The sequence below is a fragment of the Octodon degus genome, unplaced genomic scaffold, assembly GCF_000260255.1.
Source record: "Octodon degus isolate 3935 unplaced genomic scaffold, OctDeg1.0 scaffold00028, whole genome shotgun sequence".
NCBI lineage: Eukaryota > Metazoa > Chordata > Mammalia > Rodentia > Octodontidae > Octodon > Octodon degus.
This window is the reverse complement of record NW_004524604.1, coordinates 19,479,439-19,487,412: the sequence shown is the minus strand read 5'-3', so window position 1 is coordinate 19,487,412 and position 7,974 is coordinate 19,479,439. Positions and strand designations below refer to the sequence as shown.

At 41.4% G+C, this 7,974-nt stretch overlaps 1 pseudogene; it reads left to right on the top strand.

Annotated features, from left to right (window-relative positions):
• Nucleotides 1-7,424: 7,424 nt before the first annotated feature.
• LOC101560829 lies at nt 7,425-7,921 on the top strand (annotated as a pseudogene).
• Nucleotides 7,922-7,974: the final 53 nt, after the last annotated feature.

Genomic DNA, 7,974 nt, shown 5'->3' with positions numbered 1-7,974 from the left:
GAGAGAGAGAGAGAGAGAGAGAGAGAGAGAGAGAGAGAGAGAGAGAGAGAGATGGTAAAAATTTTTTTTGGATTGCAGTTTCAGAGGTTTCTGTCCATAGCTGCTTTGCTCCATGGCACTGGGGCTCCTGTGAGGCAGTACACTGCTGTGACAATGCCTGGCCCTGGAAGCAGGCACCTCAGGGCCGCTGGCAAGCAAAAAGAGAGGTAGGGGCGGGGCCTGAGTCTCACCATCCTCCAATGAGCTCATTTTCTTTCCCTAAGCCCCGCCTCCTAAATGCTCCACCGCCTCCCAGTATTGCCGCAAGCTGAGAAACGGGTTTGTGTACACGGCCTTCTCAGGACCCTTACGTGTGCCACAGCAGCTCCTTATTGTGGTTGTTCATAATTTCAATCACACGTTTGTATAACCATCCTTCAAATATTAAAAAACATGTGATTTTAGCAATTGCAGTATGAATGGAACTGAAGAGAATCTGTACAGAGATTCTCTTGGTCTTGCACCTTTTAGTTCCTCACACATATCGTGGGACGCAGGCCTCTTGGTTCCCGGGAGCGCTGAGGAGACGCGCGGGATTGAGCGGCGCGGGATTGAGCGGACGGTGGTCCTCTCTTCAGGGGCCCAGCCAGCCCCGTGGCGGGGAGTTAGCGCTTCTCAAAAGCACAGCCAGAGTGGGAATTCTAAGGCTGGAAAATATATTTGGGACAAAAATATAAACCTGAGTAATAGCTACAAAAAGTGGTGTATAATCATTTGATTCTTGACAAGGGAAAAGACAGCCTCTTCAGCAAACGGTGCTGGGAAAACTGGACATCCATGTGTAAAAGACTGAAACTAGATGCCTATTCTAGTGATGTACAGAAATCAATTCAAAATGGATTGAAGACCTAGATATAAGACCTGAAACTTTGGAACAAGAAAAAAAGAAAGAAAGAAAGAAAGAAAGAAAGAAAAAAAGAAAGAAAGAAAGAAAAAGAAAAAACTCTGGAAGCGCTAGGCACAGGCAAAGACTCCCTTAATAAGACTCCAATAGCACAGGAAATAATAGCAATAATCAACAAACAAGAATGTACCAAGTTAAAAAGCTTCAGCCCAGCATAGAAAGCAACTAATAGAATAAAGAGATAGACTACAGAAAGGGAGAAAAGCTACTTTTTTATCAGAGGGTAAATCTCTAGAATATATAAAGAACTCAAAAAACTAAACACAAAAAAATTAAATAGTCCAATCAATAAATAGAGAAATGAATACTGAAAGCAATAAATTCTGGCAGGCATTCTACACTGCTGGCGGGATGCCGATGGTGGTTCTTGACAATCATAAACCTTAACAGGGGAAAAAAATGTACATGGGATACTAGGAAAGCAGATAACGCGCAAGATCACACAATAAGACAGATGAGCACAATCACGTTTGCCTGAAGACTTTCCATGTCAGTCATTTTTGAGTACTAAAAAATGATGATGAAAACAACTGCCTGCATTTTCTAGGGATCATCTAAGAGAATAACATTGCAGTTATTTATATTTTATTATCCTTTCAGTAAATATTGATGTCTGCCCTGTATCAGGCTCCATTTTGGGTTGGAGAGATAGGCTGAGTTTTGTCTTTTGGAAATTATTAGATTGTAAAGTCCATTTATTCTCTCCAAGTATCAGTAAAATTTTATGTCCCTCTGGACAGAAGAGGTTTTTTTTTGTTTGTTTTTTTGGGTTTTTTTCAGAACCAGGAATTGAACTCAGGTTATAACTCGCACTTATTCCACTGAGCCATCGCCCCAGCCCGGGTTTTGTATTTTTCTGGTAGTTTTTTCTTTGTTTTGGGACAGGGTCTCACTATAGTCTAGGCTGGCCTTCAAGTATATAGTCCAGGTTAGCCTCAAACTTGTGATTCTCTTGCCTCTGTCTGCTGAGTGCTGGGATTATAAGCATGCACCACTGTGCCTGGCTTGTACTTTCCTTTTTTTTTTTTGCCAAGTTTTCTGCAGTGAACATGTCTTTCTTTTTAAAGTTAGGGTTGGTGCACGCCTGTAATCCCAGCACTCAGGAGGCTGACACAGGAGGATCGCTGAAGGCTTGAGATCAGCAGTTGGTGCCTATGGCTAGGCCAGACCAGTGATCACAGGAGCCAGACCGTGAACTGGCTCAAGGGAGAAGGTTTTACCAAAACTCAGAGAAGTAAAAGGATAGTGCAGCAAGCTCTTCACACAATTTAAAATATCTTCTTTTATGCACAGTTAAAATCTACTGTTTTGGAATGTAGTTAATATTTGACAAAAGTGAACACTGGAGGCCTAATAGCTATCCCTTTAAAACAAATTTTTTTAAACTTTAGTGACTCATGAAATCCCAGAATGTGGAGACACTTGGCCTGGATAACTTTGAAATATATCATAATTGTAGGGAAACATATATGCTTTGATGGAAAACCATATATTGTCTAGACAAGGCTGCATTTTTAAAAAAAAAAAACAATATGTATTTGGAACACTCTTGCTACACAGCTCAGACTCCTGGTGATCCTCCTATTTCAGCCCCCTACCCCAGCACTGGGATTACAGGAGTGTGCCACCATGCCTGGTTCCAGCGGTTGGCTCAGCGGGCCCAGGGCAGAGGCAGCACAGCATGTGGTACTATGGATTGAACCCGGGTCCTTGAACTTGCCATGCAGGCGCATAGACTGCTAAGCTATCTCCCTGGCCTTCTTTTTCTATATAAGACCAGCTAGCATATAGTTTTGACTTTGAAGATGGCATCTACTTACCTGTCTCTACCTGTGTAGGGGCAAAGCGACCACTGACAATATGTAAAGGGATGAATGAGGCTGTTTTCCAATAAAACTTTATTTACAAAACCAGAATGGGGCTGCCTGGATTTTTGTTTTGTTTTGTTTTCTGGTGTGTGTGTGTGTGTGTGTGAGAGAGAGAGAGAGAGAGAGAGAGAGAGAGAGAGAGAGAGGGTCTCACACAGTTCAAGCTGGCCTTCAACTCACCATGGCTTTGGACTCCTGGTAATCCTCTTGCCTTCGCCTCCCAGCTGCTGGGATTATGAGCATATACCATCACACTCAGCATAGAGCTGGATTTAACTTTCAAGCAATAATTTCTCCTGATCCTAGTCATTAAATAACCCACTAGTAAGATGGCTGCCTTATGTGATCCTGTGGGCACTAGTTCACAAGTCTATACATTGCAGAGAACTGGTGGAGATGCAAAGTCACTGCCATCTGTGCCCATGCACATGGGGCCTTGCCTCTGTGTTCATCTCCTTGAGCTCCTATCACAAAGTCCCATGAGGGCTGGTGAGATGGCTCAGTGGTCTAAAGCACCTATTTAGAACAAGCTAAGCTAAGCAAAGCAAAGCACAGGGACCGCGGTTCAATCCCCCAGCACCACATGCCAGCCAGCCCCGCCCCCTGGGGGGCTGAGCTGGCCACACACACACAAGACAAATAAATAAATAAATAAATAAATAAATAAATAAATGTTTAAAAAAAAAAAAGTCCCATGAACCAGGAGTGTCTGTTGCTTAAACAATAGGCACTTGGAGGCTAAAGAGGTAAGTTGGTTATGAAGCACTTGCCCAGCATGTGTAAGGCCCTGGGTTTAATCCCCAGTGCCATGAAAGCATAAGCAACACCAGAAAGAGAAAAAGGGAAAAGAAAAAAAAACCCTCCAGCAGCTGGGTTTTTTCACTGCTGGGGATCTGAGAGCTGAGGTGATGGAGGGCTGGTTCTCCTGAGGCCTGACTGTCTTTCACAGTCTCCCTGAAGTATGTGTCCTAATCTTCTCACACAAGGAAGCAACCAGCTGGATCTGGGCCACTGTGAGGACCTCACTTCAAACTAATTATCTCTCTAGAGATCCTGTCTCCAAATTAAATCTGTTACACACACATATTTATGAAAAAAAAATACATGTATAACCCAACATAAGATTGGTACTGTTTCATAGAAATCTTCAATGACCTTTAAATAAGGGTTCATCTAATATATTTTATATATTCCTGCATAACTACCACACTGAGAGTTCTTTATTGTTCATCCAGGAGCATACTGCAACTTCTCTTGCCTTTTGAATTATGCTCTTTGTTATTTCCTATATGCTACTTCTGCAGGTATTAAAATATTTCAAGTTTGTATAACTAGAAAATCTTAGTTTTCAAAGGTCTGTTTGCTAAGTATAAAATTCAAAGAGGACAGATCTTTTCTTTCAGTCCTTTAATTAGTCTAGTTTCTTACTCACGTGATCCTTTTCTTTCTTTCTAATGTGAAATAAGATGCTGTTTAATTTTGTTCTTCCATAGCTAATATTTTTTAAGTATATGCTTTAATGATTTTTTTCCTTTACAATAAGTTTTGGACAATTTCATTTTTGTGTATCTTGGTATGATTTTATTTAAATTTCTGGTGCAAAAAGGTTCATTTTTCTTGGAAATGAGGTATTATAAGTTGAACTAAATTCAGAAATTTTAAATCTTTAAATATTTATTGCCTACTCCTTTCTACTTTGAGAATTCTGATTATATGAATATAAGTTTCTTGGTTTTGACACAGTGAACTATTATGACTGATCTGTAAATTCTTTCTTCATTTTTATTTTGGACAATTTTTATTGTTATATTCATTTATGTTTGTAAATAATTTATTTTCAATGTGTAATCTATTAAAAAATTAAAATAAACTTAAAAAGAGAATTAAAAATACAACACCATTAGAAACAATGAAAATTTCAAAAAAAATTCAATGTGTTCTGAAGGCCTGGAGGTGAAGGGGAATATGGGGAGATGCAATCCCACCCACAACACCCCCCCAAGCCAGTTTTATGTCCATTTGTTCATTCATTTTAATGTTCCTTTATTCCACATAAATTTGTGATTTTTTTCCACTTGAGTTTATTGTAACACTATCAGTTTCCTCATTATTGAGTTGAATCTTTAGTATGTATTCCTTTTTATTTCTATAAAACAATCATGACTTTACCTTTATTTGGATAATATTCATTAACACAACTCAGAATATCATAATGAGACCAAGGGAATCTGAAACTTATTTTTAAAATTCTGACTGTAAGCTTTTGCCAAAAGCTCTTGGCAAAAGTTCTCTTTCTTGTGTTCTCTTATGAAGCTTACAGCGGACGGACAGACCCCTACACAGAAGAGGGCTGTCGGGGTGACAGTGACCCCAGGATGCAGCTAGCATGTTCCTGGGAGCCTGGTGAGGGTGCTGGGGCCAGCTGACATTGTATTATTTTTAAACCAATGCACCCTCCCTGCCTCTCCCCTCTGCATTGCCAGCTGTCCTGTCTATTCCTGCACCCTGTCCCTGCATGCATCAGGAAAAGCTGTAGGGGAAGAGAGAAATGAGAAGAATGCCAGGAGCCAAAAGAACAAAACATCTGTCAGCAAATCCCTTGTCCAGGCTGCCAGATCAAGGAGGTTGGCCAGGTACTTAAGAGTTGCAGAAAAACAATGAGTGGCTTTTTCTTCTTTTTTTCTGGTGTGCATCCCAAATGCTGCATGGGACATAAGGCCAGTACAAATTTATCATCTGCGAAGAATCTATGGCCATGAGCTATAAAAACATGGGGAAACTTGGAACATACAGAGCGCTCACTTGGGTTGTTTGTAGCTGGTGTGAATCTATCAGAGCTGTCCTTGGGAACAGGATAAGGGTTTTTTTAAATTTTATTTTGGTTTTATTTTTGCTTTTTCAGTGAGCCTATAGTTTTTCTCTCCCAAACAAGCTGGTCTGGATCAGGCTTGCAAACAGTAGCCCACTGCCACTATGGCTACCGGTGATAATATTACAAAGCTTCTACCTCAGCAGCACATGCTGTGTACCAGGCCCTGTCTTGGCCTTTTTCATGAACTTCTTCCAATACTCAACCACTGCAATGAATAAGTATTATCTACATTCTACAGGTGAAGAAAGGAAAACTCCAGAGGTTACCTAACCTGCCCTCAAACACTGTGAGTGTTGATCCAGGTCAAAGTGACAGCTCTCAGCAACGAAGTTACTGGGATTTCCCAAGGTAGCAATGGCCCCTCTCCCTGTTCCTTAAAATATCTCCTAAAGAGCCCAGACAAGAGTTAGTGGATCAAGTTCAAATAAGAAATCCTTTTTAAAAATACATTGTATTGTCCCTATGGGCATAGTGGTACATACCTGCAATCCCAGCACTCTGGGAGGCTGAGGCAAGAGGACTGAGAGTTGGAGCCCAAGATGGGCAACTTAGCAATTAAACAAGACTCTACACTAAAATTAAAAAATAAGAAAAGAGAGTGTATCAGTGTAAAGGCCCTGCGTTCAATCCTAATACAGGACTATTATGGGCTTGCCTGTTAGCTCAGTTGTTTAAGCGCCTGCCTGGGCAAATCCAGTCAGACTTGCAGGACCACAGTTCAATCCCCTGCTCCACATGCCACACTGCACCCCGCCATTAAGGCAGCCTGAGACAGAAAAAAAAAAAACCTAGTACAGAACTACTAAATTGCCTAGCAGGGCTGAAGTGCTAAGACACCACAAAGGTCATGTATTTAAGGTGGCAGTCACTCTCAGGGCCATGTGTGCAGTGTAGGGACAAAACTAACAGTGAGTACCTTCTTAAACTTTGTGTCCTACATGTACCATTCCACGCGCCTTATTCTGGTCTGGTGGACAAGGCAGCTTGGATGTCGAAAGAAAACTTTTGAAAATTACATTTCTTTGCATCCTTAGAAACAACCATCTATATTTCATTCATTCAACACAGAGTTGTTCAGGGTTTACCCAAATTAACCTAAATTTTCCCCTTTGGGAAAGGGGGACACACCGCAGGACAAACCAAGTCTACATGAATATGTCCCCATCTAGACTGTTGGATGTCTTACATCTTACCCTTCGACAGATAGCCTCATTGGCCAATATTGTCCTATATATGTTCTTGGTTTTCTTCTGTTAAAGGATACACTTAAGTGACTTAATTTACCAATCCTAATTGACTTTATTTTCCATTCCAAAATTGGTCAACCCTTCCTTCCATAATATAGAAGAAGTTTTCCAATGAGCCCAGCAGAAGTGAGTTTTATAGACAAGAAAAGGGCTATAACAGAAACAGGAATAACAGAAACAAAAAGAACAAAAAGCTGGTGGGATAACGCATGCCTTTCTCTAATGCCAGCACTCAGGAGGCTGCAGCAAAAGGATCACAACTTAGAGACCAGTGGTGGCTACATAGCAATACCCTATCTTTTAAAAAGAACAAAAAAGCATAAAGGTGGCTTCAGAGTTACCAGTCTTGGAAGGCAGGGACCAGAAGACAGATTAGAGTGTTATTGATTGATAAGCACTAGGTTACTTCAGGTTATCTATTGTGTGTAAGGATTATGGCTGAGGAAACTTGGTTATCAGGCTAATGGAAAGTGACCTGCGCTCTTCCCGAGAACCCCATGCGGGAACTTCAAATCCGCAAACTCTGCCTCAACATTGGCGTCGGGGAGAGTGGAGACAGACTGAGGCGGGCAGCCAAGGTATTGGAGCAGCTCACCGGTCAGACTCCTGTGTCTTCTAACACTAAATACACTGTCAGGTCCCTTGGCATCAGGAGAAGCGAGAAGATCGCTGTCCACTGCACAGTCTGAGGGGCAAAGGCAGAAGAATTCCTGGAGAAAGGCCTAAAGGTGCGAGAGTATGAGTTAAGGAAAAATAACTTCTCCAATACTGGAAACTTTGGTTTTGGAATCCAGGAACATATTGATCTGGGCATCAAATATGCCCCAAGCATTGGTATCTATGGCCTGGACTTCTATGTAGGCCAAGTTTCAGCATCACAGACAAGAAGCGCAGGACGGGTTGCACTGGGGCCAAACACAGAATCAGCCAAGAGGAGGCCATGCGCTGGCTCCAGCAGAAGTATGATGGGATCATCCTTCCTGGCACATAAATTCCTGTTTCTGGTCAGAAAGCCAATAAAATATTTTCAGTGGAAAAAAAAAA